This window comes from Ochlerotatus camptorhynchus, unplaced genomic scaffold, assembly GCF_037179485.1.
Source record: "Ochlerotatus camptorhynchus isolate MF236.1 unplaced genomic scaffold, CSIRO-AGI_Acam_v1.1 ptg000170l, whole genome shotgun sequence".
In the NCBI taxonomy this organism is placed as follows: Eukaryota; Metazoa; Arthropoda; class Insecta; order Diptera; family Culicidae; genus Ochlerotatus; species Ochlerotatus camptorhynchus.
The window spans coordinates 2,694,978-2,713,457 of record NW_027040660.1 but is presented as its reverse complement, the minus strand read 5'-3'; the positions used below and the strand labels follow the sequence as shown (position 1 = coordinate 2,713,457).

Sequence of the window (18,480 nt, the reverse complement as noted above, 5' to 3'; positions counted from 1 at the left end):
ATCTCACCCCGGACAAGTCACGAATGACCCAAGAGTGTTTAAGTAACTATAAGAGAAAAGCTTTAAATTTTATTTCAATCTTTTTTTTTATTGTTTTCTCGATATTGCACATTTTTTATTATTCGGCACTGCTATCATCACTAGCAAAATCTTCTTCAACTTCGGCGTACTTCTGACCGTTGACCCAAGCAAAAACGTATTCACGTTTTCTTTACCCAACCGAACATTTGTTTCACTTCGGATATGAGAGGGAAATGAGAATAGGCTATCGCAAAGTTGTTCGGTAAATGAAACCCCACTTCCCCTTATCCTGGCACGTTTCGTGAAAATGAAACGAACTTAGAAACTTCGTCATTTCTCTCGGGAAATGACTTAAATCTGGAAGTGAAGATTATTTGAATCTCCCGCCTTATCTGAGGATATTAGGACTTGGTTCGATGACTTCGCTCTGGCTTGTGGAAGAGGCAGGAGTGATCCGGTAGTTAGTGATGTGATTTTGGAGTTGAGTGTTAGCGTTAGATAGCAGAGTGCTAAATAGTGCGTGGCGAGGAAGAGTGTGCGAGAGTGTACCTTGATTAGCAGGTTTGTGGCCATTTTGCAGAACCCGACACATGACACCGACCAGTTAGTGATCGCTTCTGACCCCACTTGTCAGCTACGGAGTTTCCCCGGCAGTGCGGAAACCGTGAGAGGGCTTGCGCACGTCAAGTTCGCGCCCTGGCAGGGTTTGCCGAACGCTCTTCAACATCGTTGGCGCCAAAACCGCACCAGTCATTGCTGTTCATCGACGAACACGTTTTCACCAGCGTCACGACGGTCGTAACCGCCGCAAAGTCCACTAACAAGCGTAAGAGGCGTCATCACCAGTAGCATCAGCGTCATCAACATCTATCGACGCGAGTTCGACCAACGGTGCACTCACTGACGAATGAGTGACCGTTGCGATTCCGGCTAGATTTCCGCCAAGCCTCAGCGTATGTAAACCGTGAGTAAAACATGCATGTAAAGTAAATTGTCCATGCGCATGGCATATTTTGGTCGCTACTGAATGCTACAAAGTAGGTAGCGTGCCCATCGCCAAGAAACTTGCTATCTTTGATAAAGCGCTTGTGCCGATAGCCCATCAATGAACACACACACCCAATAGGATACCGACGTAAGCACTCAGAGAATATACCGAAGCATGGTAGGAAAGTAGGATGAACGGGAAAGCAAACAGTAGGCCTAGATAGTAGAACGAAGAGAGAAAATGTACAAATAAATAAGTTACTCGAGCTACAATGGATGAATCATTAAACTGTTGAAATCGTACAAATGTTGTTGTCGCTAGAAAATATGCAGGAGGAATAAATGTGGGAGAAGCTAAAACATTACCTATAGATCTGCCTTCATGATTTTGTATCGTTAAAGAAAGTTACTGAAAGGATTGCATGTTATTCGTGTCGTAATTTCCATTTTGTTTATTTTACTGGGGTGGTTGCCCCGATTTTAACCAAGATCGCTCCCGAGTTTTGAACGGTCGGACGTTTGGTCGACCAGGTCTGCCTGTGATGAGAAATTGATGAGTTTAGTTTCCGCTCTCAGCTAAGCTAGTCTATTTTTACGTGAACGTGGTCCTTTCCGCGTTTCTTAGGCTGTATCCGCAATCAGGCCTTTGCCGAGACTTCGCGTTAGTCAACTTGTTTCCCTTCCCGCTTTCGGGAGTAATTAGACCCATCCCTGAGGGTCTCAACGGCCGGGCAAACCGTCAACAGGTAGGTGGTCCCCGAAAGGAGTGGCGCATAAGCCACCTTACTTAATCCCCGGGAAACTCGTTAGGCTGGCCGGTTACAACACCTTACCGTCAATCATACTTAGTGCAAATTTAAAATCAACTAACATTGTATTTTAGTTTAATAGATCAAATTTCACTGGTATTATATTGTGTTGGAGTGTTCGACTGTGAGGTTCTGCAATAATCAGTTTCGGCTTGGCAGTCTGGCAATCATTCATCAGAACAAATTAATTTTGTAATTTGTCCCTGCGTTTTGGCTCTGATTAGGGTCTTCTTCAGGGGAAACTGAGGGGAATTTTATTTTAAGAATTAATTATTTCACATTTTATAAATATTTTGCGCTCACAATTGTTGAATTTGTACTGTTTGAAGTCTAACGTCTGTTTTTAACGGCGCCGGTGGTGTAGTGGTAAGCGTGATTACCTCTCACCCCAGCAGGCCTGGGTTCAATCCCAGTCGGCGCCGCCAGGATGTTCTGAGGCATAACATCTCTGATCACGCCTTCCTTCGGATGGGAAGTAAAGCCGTTGGTCCCTGGTTCATGAGTTGATGGGTCGATAGGTAGGGTCCAGGTGTGGGAGCTGCCTTCCTGGCACGTCGGTAGCATTGGTGCTCAGCACGGAAAACAAGATCGACGGAAAAAACAAACCAAAAAAAAAAAAACGTCTGTTTGCTTTTTGGTAAGTTTTATTACATAGCGGTTTTAGTTGACTTATTCAAAGTTTTGTTGATTTTTTTGAAATTTGTGTCGGGTAAAATATTTGCGGTTGTGCACTCATGGTGACATGGTGGGAACGGGTATTATAGTTGAGCCTTTTAGTTGGATTCAGCTGGGCTTAATTGTCATTGCTGTTGTGCATTGATGGATTTGACTTTTAGTGAATGTAAGATCCCTGAGTAAGCTGTGTTCAAATTGTCTACGTCTGTTCGTCTATTGACTGTATTGGGTGTTCTATATATGTGGCACATTTCAAGGAATGCAAGTGTATTTTGTTGTTGCTTCGATCAACTTTTGCTGTTTTCTCCAATTGAATATGTGTTGGTGGATTATACAGTGTTCGATCATAGCTGTTTTGCTTGTTGGATCAGCTAATTGTGTTTCATCAGCGCCGGATGATAGTATCGTTTCTAGTTTGTTAACAAGTGATTGGTGTCCCTATAATCGTTGGCTTAGTTTGTTTTGGGTCATGCCTATGTTACAGGAATTGCAATTATTACATGGCATGTTGTATATAATATTGTTAATATCTTTTTTGTTTTAAGGATCCTTGACTTTGGTGTAGAATTTCTCTACCGTGTTGTGTTGACTAGCAGTTAATTTTACCTGTGGGTAGACTTTTTTGAGCAGCTTGGTGATGCGTTTGGTAAGACCAGATACATACGGGAAATATCTGTAGGTGAATTCCAGTTGTGCTGTTGTTGTTGTTTGCAGGTTTGGTGTTGGTGCAGTCACAGCTGGATCATTCGACGGTTGGTTATCGTTGTTGGATATTGGGTTGTTCGTGGATGATGCATTGGCAGATGTATTGGTAGATGGTGAAGTGGAGGGTTGTGTGCTGGCAGCTGGTTGGCTGGGGGGTGGTAGGCTGGAGGTTGATGGTCCACTTCTGGATGCGTTGCGTTTATGTTTATACATATGTATGAGTCTGTTGACTAATGCTTTTGGGTAGCTGTTTGCTGATTGGGTAGCTGTTTGCTGACAGTTGATTGTGTATGATCTGGTTGACATCCTGTTGCAATTACCATAAAACAAACAGACGTTAGACTTCAAACAGTATCTAGACAAAAAACAAATCCAACAATTGGGGGTGCAAAATATTTATAAAATGTGAAGCAATCAATTCTTAAAATAAAATTTCCCTTAGTTTCCCCTGCAGAAGATCCTAATCAGAGCCGAAACGTAGGGACAAATTACAAAATTAATTTGTTCTGATGAGTGATTGCCAGACTGCCAAGCCGAAACTGATTATCACTGGTTCTTGCATTTCTTCTCCACGTCTTGTTTTAGTAGCAAGAATTATCTCTCTACTCTCGTTCACGAATTGCAGGATGAATGGTCTACAAAACCGAATGCTTTGAGGCATGCGGTTAAACCACATAATTTTGTTCGGATTATTCGCCACATGTAACCGTATTGGAGAGAGTGTTGATGAGAATACATCAGAATCATCTTGACATTCGTCTGGCAGTGTTTGATGATACTGGGAATAAACGGTTGAACCATCCATGCCTCAACTACCCAATAGAATCAATTCTGCATATTCCAGGTTATTGGATGTCATAATCTCGTCGAGTTCCCTCTCAATAACTTTGATGATTCGTTGGACTGTATGCTCCAACAGAGCCTGTAGTTTCACCTTTAAGGCCCAAGCGTAATGACAGCGGAAGCGGAACGGCAATGAAAGTTATCTGGCGGGATTTGCAAAAACAAATTTAAAAGCGATTCTCTGCTCTGAGGAACAAAACTTTGGAAAATAATGTTTCGAAATGAGACACGAGTTCCAAACCCTTTTGGAAACCCACAAACATTTTGAAACAAACTCAAAAGCCTATTTTAGCGCCTACAGAAAGCTCCAGGTGATGATGGAATTTTCTATATCCTCATAAAAAAACTCCCAGAGAGTACCTTGTCTTTCTTGGTAAAATTATTTAACAGATGTTTCCATTTGGCATACTTTCCTGATAAATGGAAAAATGCATAAGTTGTTCCAATCTAGAAGATGCTTCACATCAATACGAACTCAATTTTTGTAGATGATCAGTTTGGATTTCGCCATGGGCATTCAGCTACTCATCAACTCTTAGGAGTTACCAATAGACTTCGTTCAAACAATGTTCAACTGGAGTTGCTCTTCTAGACATATAAAAAGCATTCGACAGTGTTTGGCATGAAGGTTTGATTGCTAAATTGAAAAAGTTTAGTTTTCCACTCTAAATTATGAAACTACAAGTAGTTCAAAAGGGGGCCACCCGGCCTTGTGGTTAACATTCATACCTCTCACACCAAAGTCACGAGTTCAAATCTCACCCCCGGACAAGTCACGAATGACCCAAGAGTGTTAAAGTGACTTTAACAAAAAAAATAAAAAAAATAAGTAGTTCAAAATTATTATACTGACAGCAATCTGCAAGTAAATTATCAAAATTCCAAATCTGCTCGACTACCTTTTAGATCAGGAGTTCTTCAGGGTCAGGGTTGAAAAAATCATGAAAAAATCATCAGCATTCACTATGAAATGAATTTTTCACCCATAGTGAACTTTGATGAATTTTAGTGATTTCTTTAGCCCTGCTCAGGGTAGGGTTCTTTCGCCTATATTGAATAAGATTTTCACTTCGGACCTCCCTGATTTGCCTCAGAGTTGCCACTGCAGAAAGTCTAGATATTTTCTCTACTATTTACAAAAATGGAAGAATTTTCAAAACGATTCCAAAACTCAACTTATAATATTCCCTCACTAGCCTAGAGCTTCTTTTTTTAAATTTGGATTAGTACTTGACCTCCCTTAGCATAGTCGGTTAAGGCGCAGCTAGGAATTTTTCCGGTTGGAAATTTTCTAGATTTTCCTCTGCATAGAGTATGATTGTACTTGCTGCACAATTATACTAATGCAAAAATGGAACAGGCTTCGAAAGCTCTCTATTAATAAATGTGGAAGTGCATCTAAAACAGTGAGTTGAGAGCTCGCAATTAGCTAATATGCGATAAGCAATAAGCTTGAAGTGTAAAGAAAAAGAAGAAGAAGAAGAATAAGAGATAGAAGCTGCCGTTTTGAATTTAAAAGCTGCAGAAACTTCACGCAATTTTGCATTTAAATTTAAATCTTCAATCATCTTCTTAAATTTCGGCCTGGGCTTGGGGTGATTTCCAAATCACTTGTTAACAAATGTTACCCTCAAAGGAGCATCAAACTAGCGGAGTAAAATTTTACCGAGAAACTATTTCGGTTGGATAATTTTGGAGATCACAGTCCCAACAGAGCTGGTTAAAATCACAATCAACTCGGCCATCAGAGTGGAACATTTTAACAAGCAAACATAAATCGCGTCCCAAAAAGTTGTGTCTGTCCATTCAAAGGCAGAGACCACCGCCTCCCCATCCCTTGGCAGCGACAAACTTTTAGAGACAATGCAAATCAACTTTTCCAGTACGCTGTCTGTGGTGTGCGCTGCAAACGAGATAATTTATTACAATCAAGCAAATAGGAGGGTAATCATTACTGTTTTTGACTTTTGCCGTCTGGGAATTCAATTTCCAGAGTCACAGAGTTGTGCCATCCCTTTCCTAATACATGCTAGGACCAGTGCGAGTGCAAGAAAGAACAATGATGGCGCCAAAGTTTTTCCCATCCCTTGCCGACGACGCTTAATTTTTCTTTTGCATAATATCCTTGCCTGTCATCTTGAAGTATGTGGATATGTATCATTTGAACCGCACAGAACGAGCAGCTGCTGCCGGCTGTTGGAACATAGGAAAATCTGCACAAAACCCGCAATTGATGTGACCCAAAAAAAGTAGGGCAACAAGGCCAAATTCGGGATGCATTTTTATCCTGCTCAGATCCACCCAAAAGTGTGGTGATCCTTTTCCAATCTTCCAGCTCAGGAATCCGCACAGCGTTTCCAGCTCCGACCGCTCCAAAGGTAGCCCATATATTTTCATACCAAACTGTACAAACTTGCTAAGTGCACTCACTCGACAAGAACAAAACCAGTGACGGCAGTGACGACAGCTGGCCACTTGACTCTCCAACATCCGGTTCTAGTAGTTCATACACGCAATTTCCAGAGCTTATGGAACAAAACCGGATGGAAAACATACGTCAGGACCTCCAGGATTTCCCAGCTCCCATGCAGCACCACAGATGCAGCGCGTGTGTGGGTTTCACTCGGCAACGATGGAGGATAAAAAAAAAATGTTCCCAAGAACAATGGGAGTTTAGTGCATCTTCGCCTTTTAAGTTTCTCTGTCGCCGAGGAGAAATGAGAGATGTTCTCTGTGCGACGACGACAGCGTCATATTTAGCGGAAATGAGGAGTGCATTTCTTTCATCTTAGTCGCTGCATATCGCCGCCAAGAAGTTTCCATCGTGAAGCCGTGAAAGTTTTGCACCGTTGTTTTGCCTAGTTTTGGGTAGTGGAAGTGGAAGGATTTTTGTGGTTTCATTTGTGGAGCATTCATGTGAAAAAGGATGAATCCTAACTATTGTTTAAAGAGTTTGCTATACCACTGGAACTATGACTATATAACTCAACTTAGGTTGAAGGAATCATGCACATTTTTTAATGATTCCATTTGGACTATCGAGATTCAGAAATCTTCCCTATACCGGAAGTCGCAAAAGTTTCCGCAGTGCAGGACGCAGTTTTCGGAATTAGAATTCTGAAAAATTTCTGAATTCCGAGAGTATTTGAAGTTCTGAGCGTCTAGAGACATGTTGGAGTTTCTAGAGCCCTCGGAGTTGTAGGAGCAGTGGTTGTATACAAGGTATACTAAAGCTTTGTAAATTTTGCCTTTATTTGATTTGATTGTTAGTTTAAAGTTACTTTTCGATAAACTCTTTAGATCGTCAGCCCGTGTGCCGGAGAAAATGCAAAATGACTTTAATGATCATCCTGCCACTTGTGCGTTAAAATTAACTCCCGAAAGAGCGAATCGAACTGCACCACTAAACGATTTGGTTCATGTTGGAGCTTTCAGAGGCACACACAGGCTATTCCGTATTCTGCCGGTCATTTCGACGCAAAATGAGAAAACTCCAGCTTATATTGAATTTTGTGCCGTTAACGCCAAAAATAAAACCGAACGACATTGCGCCGGGAGCACCGGGCGTCCAAAAGGAGTGAATGCTTTATTTTGCCATCGGATCCATCCGTTTGACGAAAACTCAATTTAGGAGCGATGCTTTTCAATTTCCTGTCTGTGGACCGCGATGAAATCTTTCTTGTCGCTTTCCGCACTCCACTACCAGGCTCTAAACGCGTCTGATGCGGGAGTGAGCAGTTGTGTCAGGGTTGCCAGCGGTTTTTTTTAAAGTAACTGGCTTTTTTTTTAAATGAAATCCATCCAGAAAAATGGAATCTTCATCAATCTTTTTAAATTTGTCGAACCTCTTAACGGAATCCCTTTATGAAGAGCTTTGAGTGTGTTGGTTTATTTCCTTTTAATTCCGTTATAATTCCTTATCTTTTGACAGATACTCGTATACTACTTGCACACTTCTTCAGTGCCAGTGGTATTGAGTATCTGTCAAAAGATAAGCAATTATAACGGAATTAAAAGAAAATTAACCCGCTCACTCAAAGCTGGATCTTCATAAAAATTTGATTTTCTTGCCAATGTACAAATGTCTAAACTTTTCATGATGTTTTGTTTATTCATTCTCCAATGTTAAAAAGAGCAGTTCCATGCCAAATAACAGATAAGAATAATTCGACTTTCTCCGAATTGCATGAATCTTTGCATAATTGTTAGCTATGGGTAATGATTGAATTTTTTTTGCTAATATTTTGCAATTTGGGAAAAACTTGTAACAAGGAAACGGTACTTATGATCGAAATGATGTTGTAGAGAAAAATAAACAATAAACAATAGAGCAGTGCACGGTTCCTAACCTCACTTTTTGGTTCCAATTATTTTGTCTCTGAGTAAAAGAAATGGCAACGAATGGGAGCCAAAACAAATCTCATCTAATCTAATCTAACACCAACACAGCCAGTTCTTGAAAGCATCATGGAAATGGTGGATATACCTCCATCATTTTTCTTGTATATTTGATATACATCGAAGATGCGTCACACATATCAAAACGGCCAGGCCTACTGTGCAGCATTTAAGGGGCAAGATGATTCAGAAAACGTCGGGCTTGTTTAAATCGAAGATTTAAACACGATGCTTCAGAATCCAATAAATGGATGAAACGTGGACATCTCGTACCGTACGTTCCGATTTCGGTAATTATATGATTGGTTGGTCGTTGGAAGCATCAAAAGTAGAGAGGTTAAGTGATGCTCCATATTCTTCTGACGGTTGGGGCATGAGTACTAACTCTTGTCCTAGCCTTGTATGACTTATGGATATAGCGCCATTACTCGCTTTCTGAAAAGAGAAGAGGGAAAGGAAAAGGAGAAGGAAAAGGATTATGTGAAATCTATGGCAGCCCTAAGTTTGCACCTTTAGAATTGATAAAACGATCCATAAAATATTGAAAAACGTTCCATTAAAAACATCCAAATGATCCATAAAACATCGGAGAAAATCCCTAAAAAAGTGTGGATGATCCATAAAAAATATCAATATTATCAATATTTTATGTGAAATTTAGCAGCACAATTGTAAAAATGTACCACTAAATTTCTAAATAATGAGCATTGGAATTGTACGAATTACCCATAAACATATTGCAATTGATCCATAAAACCTTCAGCAATGAACCTTAAACTAAAGAAAGTGATCCATAAAAAATAAAGTTTGCACACTTAAAAATATAGGCATGATCCATAAATTAGACGTATATTATTCATGTTTAGGACACTATTTTTTTAAATTTTGATCCATAAACCTTGAAAAATTGCTCCACTGCTTATCTACTTAGATTTACCGTCCTGCCCGTGTATTTAAGGTAGATGTGCGAAGCGATGGGCAAGCGTCTAGAATTAGCTTCCAAAAGAAGATTCTATAATAATATTCTTAAGACGTTTCCTATGGAAGCTTCATTTAGAAACTTTTTAAGAAGCTTATTCTAGACGCTCGCCCATCGTTCTGCTCTTCTGACAAAAAAAAAAAAAACACGGGCAGAACAGTAAATCTGAGTAGCTACGCAGTAATGTAGCAATTTTCAAATTAAAAAAACATATGTATATAGACCGAGATATAGACTATAATTGGAACACACCAAAATAAGCACGTCTACCAACAACTGGAACACCTACCCTAGGTATGATCCATAAAATTAACATTTTTTTTTCATTTTTTCTTAAGAAGATTATTATAGAAGCTTCTTTTGGAAGCTAATTCTAGCCGCTTGACCATCGCTCCGCACATCTACCTAAAAACACGGCAGGACAGTAAATCTAAGTAGTTAAGCAGTAATGGAGCAATTTTTCATGGTTTACGGATCAAAATTAATAATACAGTGTCCAAAACGTGAATAATATACGTCTAATTTATGAATCATGGCTGTTCGGAATATCGGGATAACACTGTACCGCCAAGTCCAGTGACAACCCTGTGGGGGATTCAGAGAGCTACGGTAACGGTCGCTGTCAGAAATGACAGACGTCAGGTTTGGTTCAACGGAACTGTGAACTCACAGTTCCGTTGAACCAAACCTTAGATAGGTCGGAGTATGAACGAGAAAAAAAGAGGAAAAGAAGATACAATTCCAAACCATTTAAAAAACGTTTTACAGCTAAATTATTTTAATTGCCTAAATTTGTTAATATACCTATCGTTTAATTAAATTGTAGTTATTTGTAGTGAACTAGCTACCAACAATCAATACAAAACTAACGATTTTAAATTGGCTCACTACTTGTCTTGCCTATTGGTCCCAAGCAAATCGATTAACGTACCTCATTCTATAGTTGAAGATGCTAATTTCAAATAACAGACTGTAGTGGTAATTTTTATACGATAGATGGAGTAGATGAAAGCATAGAGTTGATAGTTCCGTTAGAGTACGGCAGTGTGAAGATTGTATATAGATATTAGAATAGCGAACTAGGACAACTTTTAAGGAAGGTACAAATCGGTTTTTTCATCTCTCTTTACCAAACTCCCCCTTTGGAGAGGGGTGGTGAGGGGTGTCACCCCCCGCCACCACTGGCTTGTCCTAGTTCGCTATTCTAATATCTATATACAATCTTCACACTGCCGTACTCTAACGGAACTATCAACTCTATGCTTTCATCTACTCCATCTATCGTATAAAAATTACCACTACAGTCTGTTATTTGAAATTAGCATCTTCAACTATGTAAATCGTTGACTTCACGTAGAAGTAATACTAAAAACATATAGTCAAAGTACCTCATTCTAGTAAAAATTATAGTACTACACAATGTTTGTTTTGATTCGCTATGAAAGTTTGACAGGTAAAATGAGGGGTTCGTGGATTTTGTCGTGTTTTATAGGGGTGCATCGATAAGCTTGGGACCGAAGATAGTACCAGAGCTTAGCCAAAAAGTTGAGCACATTTCTTCGGGACCTTCTGGTCTTAAAGTTACCTCTATGTAGCTACTGAAGTAGGTTAGTTGGAGGTGGAATGCGTGCAAATATTGAATTTAATAACCCTATATTTGCTTTTTTTTTTAATTATAGTCATTTTAACGCTCTTGGGTCATTCGTGACTTGTCCGGGGTGAGCTTTGAACTCGTGACTTTGGCGTGAGAGGTATGAATGCTAACCACTACGCCGGGGTCGCCCCCCCTATATTTGCTTAATCTAGATACTACAGTTTGATCCTAAAATCTGGTAACCTACAATTTGTTCCTAAACGCTATATGCATGATTTACCCTAAGTAACTAGTAAGTAGCTTATTCTACATCGTTTGCGTGCTTAACTAAAATAATAATTGAATCCCTAAATGCTGAATCTAGCCAAATCTTTGTTGAAAGAGTGACGGAAGATAACTCTCGGTTTGAAAATCTTCCGCTCAGCCTCCTATCGCTTTTCATGGAGGAATTTCTCTTCCTCCAGCGCTTTCTTATTTGCGCTTTTCTCCTGCAGCAGCTGGTCTAGGGATTCTTCCAGGCTGACCACATTGGTACTTCTTTTTCCAGATTCGGTTGCGGCATCACTCCTCACTCTATTATTTCTGCTAGGTGGTTTATTTGAGACAGACTTCTTGGTTCCTTTTGCCACCTTATAAGCATTAAGATTGGTTTTGATTTTATATTAGTTTAATAAAACCTATTTCAGCTTCAAACTGTCCAAAACGAGACTGCTCTGAGGAAGTTGCTTTCATTAATACGAACATGGCTATATTTTTAAGTACGCAAACATGATTTTCTATGGATCATTTTCTTTAGTTTAAGGTTCACTGCTGAATGTATTATGGATCAATTGCAATATGTTTATGGGTAATTCATACAATTTCAATGCTCATTCCTTAGAAATTTAGCGGTACATTTTTACAATTGTGTTGCTAAATTTTACATTATATATGGATCATATTGATATTTTTTATGGATCATTCACACTTTTTTAAGGATTTTCTCCGAAGTTTTAAGGAACATTTGGATGTTTTTTATGGAACGTTTTCCAATATTTTATGGATCATTTATTGGTTTTTATGTTCAAAAGTATGTTTGCCGAAATCTATGAAAATAAAAAATATTTTTTATTTGAAATATACAATATAGAAATGCATAACGGCGGTGGTCACTACCCGAGTCTTTTTATTTATTTTATTAAATCTTCAACATAATGTTGTACAGATATTTTCTAGGCTAGGTGTCGAATTCTATGTCTGTAAGTAGACTTACTAATGATAAAATCATCTACATCAAACGTTTCATTAAACACACGACAGCACAAAGTCCACGGTTCGTTGAATCCATAGTTGGTCCGATGGGTAGGTTGCCACAGAAGCGTGTAACTACGTAGAACTCTTTGAGGAGCATTGATGTAGATTTGGCTCACAAGAGAGTTGCAATCCACGTCACCGTTAAGCAATCCAAGCACGAAGAGTCGCTGAAGTAGTTTCCTTCTTGCTGCCAACGTGTCCAGGTCAATCAGCCTGCACCGTTCTTTGTAAGGCGGCAAATTTACCGAATCGTTCCAGGGCAGAACACGTAAAGCGTATCTTATGAAGTTTCGCTGAATGGCTTCGATTCTGTTAGCTTGAATAGCGTGAAAGGGTGCCCACACAAAAACAGCACTGTCACTATTATCAAAGTAAAAAGTAACAAGAACTAAAATGTGATCATTTGATTACTGTAAATCCTGATTCCCTAGTTTGAAGTTGTCACGACTAGGGTTCGGTAGGAATCTTATACCAGTAACGCACCACAGAAAGGTGATCTCCCAACGTTACTGGTTTGAAAAGATAAAAAATTACAAAATGGAACTAACTCACCAAGTTTAGCCAATTGAACCTGATGGCTGCCTGACATGTGTTGATGTAGAAATCCAAATTGTAGACGCAGCTCCAAAATCCAAATTGTGAACGAATGGGAGCCAAAAAAAAAATCACCCAAAGCTGTCAAAATTTACGGTTGAGAGAAGAGTGCAGCAAATCTTCGTGCACTGATCTATAAATCGCCACCACAACCTCCCCTCACATCTCCCACCTCGCCGCTCTCCACCTGTGCTACTTCGCACATCAACAATACACTGAACGAAATCATCCGCAATACTTCGACTGATTATTGTATTGCTCGAGCCCTTTTAAAATATGCTGTTGAATTTCGGATGATTTCCTTATGGTTGAATTCGTCATCAACTGATGAGCATCCATATGATTGTCTTCCAAATGACTGAAAACAAAATTTTCCACGTGGATGATGATTTCAAGCATATGCGGTGGTGAAAATCTTTTCCTCTTCCTATGCTTCACGGTGAAAATTTCCACCCTCATCACTATTTTGAGGGTTCCCCTATTGACCGCCAGATGTTGAAACAATACGCCTTTTTAATGCACCACCAATGTAGAGTGCGCCACGCGAGCTCGAGAAGAAACGTCAACCAAACCGTTTGTTTACATCAGAATAAGTATTTTCCCCAACGCAAATAATAGCATTTTTCATTCAAAATCTTGCCAATTTCCATTGGCAAATCAAAGTTGGCATTCGTGGAGAATAGAAGAACTATGAAAGTGATGATGGTTTCAAAATTTTCCACGGGGAAGTATACGAGTGCAATCTTAAAATGCTTTTATTTTGAAAATGGAGCTTTTTATTTAAATCTGGTTACTGCTACAGTGGTAGAAAAGCGGAAGTCTATATTTACACCTAAAAATCTGAAAAAAAAATTATGTTTTCTGTATTATATGTCTATTGAGTAGTCCTGAAGTTTTCTACTAACGTAGCACTAACCAGATTTAAATAAAATGCTCCATTCACAAAATAAAAGCATTTTAAGATTGCACTCGTATACTTCCCCGTGGAAAATTTTGAAACCATCATCACTTTCATAGTTCTTCTATTCTCCACGAGAGCCAACTTTGATTTGCCAATCGGTAATTGTCTTATTGTACGATTTTCCACAAATCTGAACTGATTTGCACCTTAACTATTCACACAAAGGAAATCCGGAAGATCATAACCACTAAGGCACTTTTCTAATTTTCCATTTTTTTCAACAAAAATATTCCTGAACATCAGCAGGATCTTTTCAAAAACGTTACAGAATTGAATTTTTCAACTGTAGATTAAGTTTTGCAGCATCTCAGATGAATCAATTTATCAGGAAAAGTAAAAAAGTGTTCCGCTTCCTGTGTCTCAAGGCAAAAATTTATGCTCACAACACTCTTTTTGACGTTCTCCTATTCACCACCAGAGGTTGAATCGATCGTTTAGTTTCTATTAAAAAGGCCTATTGGATTTGCCTATTGGCAAATAAAAGTTGACACTCGTGGAGAATAGAAGAACTATGAAAGTGATGATGGTTTTAAAATTTTTCACGGAGAGGTATACGAATGCAATCTTAAAATGCTATTATTTTGCAAATGGAGCATTTTATTTAAATCTTGTTGCTGCTATAGTGGTAGAAAAGCTGAAATCTATGTATTCAACTAAAAATCTGAATAGAAATTTTTTTTTCTTCTATATTATATGTCTATTGCGTAGCCCTTAAGTTTTCTACTAATGTAGCATCAACCAGATTTTATTAAAATAATTTGTTCGCAAAGCAAATACATTTCAAGATTGCATTCGTATACCTCACCGTGTAAAATTTTGAAACCATCATCACTTTTATAGTTCTTTTATTATCCACGAGTGCCAACTTTGAATTGCCAATTGGAAGATTGCCGCAAAAGCTCAACGCAGATTAATTAATTTATCTTTATTAGGGAGGCTTTCAGCCTTGGGCTGGTTCGCCTCCACGCTCAACGCAGATGTCGCCACTGCATGATGATGATAATGTTGACTGACTGCATATAAAATTCGTGAAATTCAGCATTAAATCATAATTTTCATCAAGCCTGCGTAAAATCCTTCCAATATAACATTCAAATTGAAGAAGAAAACGTTTTTACGATCAGACTGATGTGCACCTTTGACTTTTCCAGATGAACTTTCATAAGATATATTCATTTCATTTCACGGCTCCATCAATGCTGCATCGTAAATATGATGTAAACAGAAGTAAATTACTCAATTACTCAAAATAAAGATGATTTGTCATCTTGTTATCACTTTGAAGACCATCTAGCACCATTTTATAGTATGGTGCGTGTTGAGTAAATCAAGTTCCGGTGCGTTTTCCGGCCAAAATGAACATTTATTGAATATTGGCGTCCTATACAACCAATTCTCTATTACCACCAGCATGATACAACATTTCCTAAGTAAATTCACTTAATTTCCACTTTCATCTTAGTGAAAATCGCACATATTTACCATTTTCCGAAAAATGCAGCTGCGCAGGAGGTAACCTCTCGCTGTGGGTGCAAACTTGTTATGCATAATTTGCCATGAAAACATCTCCGATCCATACCGAAATAATAACAAATAGTTTTCAAACACGTTTTCTTACACGATTCAAGCAAAAGTTTCCACGGGAAATTATTAGTTTTTCTTTATGGACCGATTTGCCCCAAAAATCGTCTGTTTTACTTGGAAAATTTGGTAACTATCCTCCTTCTAGTAGTTCTCACTTCGAAATGTAGGAGGCGAAAGCTTGGAAAAGTTTCACTGCAAGACGCCAATTGGCGTACGGTTTTAGTATTTAAGTTGAATGTAATAAATGAGCCAAAAGCTTACTAATGTGTCATATTTTATTGCCTGAAAGTTTGAAAAGGATCGATCTACTAGACAATTTTCTACAGCGTTTTTTCTGTGATGCAATTTGATGTGGGACACCCTTTACGTGTTTTGACCGGATAAAGCATCATCGCATTATGCTAAGATTAAATTGAAGATTTTTTTGCTGGAAATATGAGTTTTTTTAGACTAGTTCGTTTATTTGGAAGGCTCAATCGCGTTAGCTTTACGGAGCCGATGGTTCATTGTTCTTTGTTTGTAACCAAATTCACTTAATTCTATGCCTAGTAGGAGTTGGGCCGAATACTCGCGGCTTACCCGAGGTTATAGGGTTACGTTGTCGAAGGATAGGATCAGAGCAGGAGCTTAGGGATGCGGTTTTGTTGTCTGGAATAGGAGTTTGTTGGTGTACAACAACAATTGGAGGACCATGAATTGTAGTCAGCTGATAAGCCGAATCAAAAGTTGCATTCGTAAAATCGATTTAAATGCTGTACAACGCTCATGTTCTCACATCATGACAAACCTACGTCAAATAGCTGATAACGAACCTTATTCAGAAACGTGTCGTAGCTTCATTTGAAATAAGTCACTTTTTATTTTGTCAAACATGTGTTTTTTCATGAGTCGAAATGAAAATTCTAATTTTTTAGTTATCACCCGTTAGATAGTAATTTCGTATTAATCACTACCTCTTGGATAAATGATGCTTCTCTTTCCAGCAGCCCAGAGCAGTCCTGACCTCGTTGGACCTCATTATCACCCCGAAATTTAAAGAGCACAAATATCAGCCCGTGTCCATAGTTTAGTGCATGTTGTATTAGTTTTCGATGCAATTAAATTATAAATACTTGCTTTTCTCACAAGCAGCCTCATTCAATTCTGATTTTCCGTTATATTCAAAGCGTTCTAGGACCTTTCCAAAGACGCGACCTCCATCCCGACCTCTCATCAATCAAAATAAGGTCTTACATGAATCCTCCTCCTGTTCCGCATCATTTGAAGAGTTCTAGGATCTCTTAAAAAATGCACCTTCTCAGCAATCAAACTAGGTCTTCTTAGTGTGAAAATCAAGTGATGATACTGATATTTGACAATGCATCGGAACCCTGGTCCAAACCTTTTCTTGTATCCGATTTTAAAACCGAGGTTCATTACCGTCAACAAGAAGTGCTTCGAACCAGAGTTTGATGTGATAGATCGTATATCGTACATGTGATAGATCGTACATCCCATAACTGGTATGTTGGCATCACTGCATTGTACTGTTGCCAATCCTAGGCGTCCCCGCACATTCCCAAACTGGTGTTTGTTGGCTATATGTACACATTCCTCGGTGGATGAACTTGAGTGGATGAATATTGCTCACCGCCATCGTAGTCGTCATCGTCGTCGTCGTCGTCGTTTCCGCTGTTGCATTTTGGCAATCCGGTCGGTGCGGCGAACGGATCACCGGAATGCATTTTTAAAGACATGTTTATTTCAAGCATTAGACATGTATGAGATCCGTGCTGATGTTTAAATCTCGGTTTCTCGTTTGCCTTTAGCTCACAGCCCATCGCGCAACGAGCACCGAGACCGTTTGAAGTGGTGCAACATTTGAAAATCACCGGAACGTGATATGGAATGGATTTCTTTTGTTGTTGACGGTATACCATGAATAGTTGGAGGACATCGTGGGAGTAGGACTAATATGCGGCTTTTCGCGATATGGGGATAGATGTGTTCAATTTTTGAAAAGGCCGATTCAAACAACTTTTAATTTCATGTTGGTGAACTGTATCTATACGAAACAACGCCATACATACCGTACAATTTATTTGTCTAATACGGAACACGTCTGGTAAATATCTCATTTTCGCCGAACAAGTAGCACTCCTATAGAGTGGGACCAAAGCAGAAACACATAAAAACCAACAACAAACCCATTAATAAACGGGGTTTCTTTCAGTTTGAACAGCATACCGGTCGGTAGTGGCATAAAGCTCGAGGACTACCCACATTTTCCGAAACGGACATCGCTGGTGTAGCATCCGTCCTCCATGTCCGCTCAACGTGTGCCCGGAGAGCACACGTGTGTATGCATTCCTGTGTACTGAAAGCATGCTTTTTGAACATTAAACTTGCACACACATACCTACCGCTGATGCTAACGTAAACAAAATGCAATAAATAAAATTCTACCACAAGCTCCGACCGGTGTCCCGAGGGTGCAGTAGAGAATCGGTAGCAGTGGTTAAATGTGACCTATTAGGAATGGTTGGAAAGTTATGTAGTTCTACCCTGTGGAATGCAGCTATTGGACTATTTGTAACTATTGTGTCGAAGATGCTGTGTCACGAAACTGTTATGCATATTTTCATGTTCCAAGGGGCGTCCACAAACTGCGTAGACCGGTTTTGAGTGATTTTTGGCCTCTTTTTCCATAAGCGAACCATCCTTAGCCTGAAGTCTCCTAAACAAACTAACTAACCTCTCTCAGTACGTTGCTCATACAAACTGGTAAAAAGTGCTTTTACCACAGAGCTCATACAGATGAATCACTCACATTTTACAGACAACAACATCACATCTCCTCTTCTTTAAATAGAGACAACGAAATCAATAATCGAAAGTGCAATCATCAAAGCGCTTTGGCTTCCTGATTTCTCGATGTGATCTGCTTCGATCTGTTCGATCTTCCTCTTCGAATGGTTGACCCACAAACCCTGGATTTGGATCAACCATATTATTTGCAAAAACTGGAGTTGACTCATTACTCCGTTCCGTATCCGTT

General features: G+C 39.2%; 1 protein-coding gene across 1 annotated transcript in view; it reads left to right on the top strand.

Annotated features, from left to right (window-relative positions):
• Positions 1-18,480, top strand: part of Bili (FERM domain-containing protein 8 Bili) — a 218,594-nt gene that overhangs the window by 82,468 nt on the left and 117,646 nt on the right. The window lies entirely within an intron of this gene.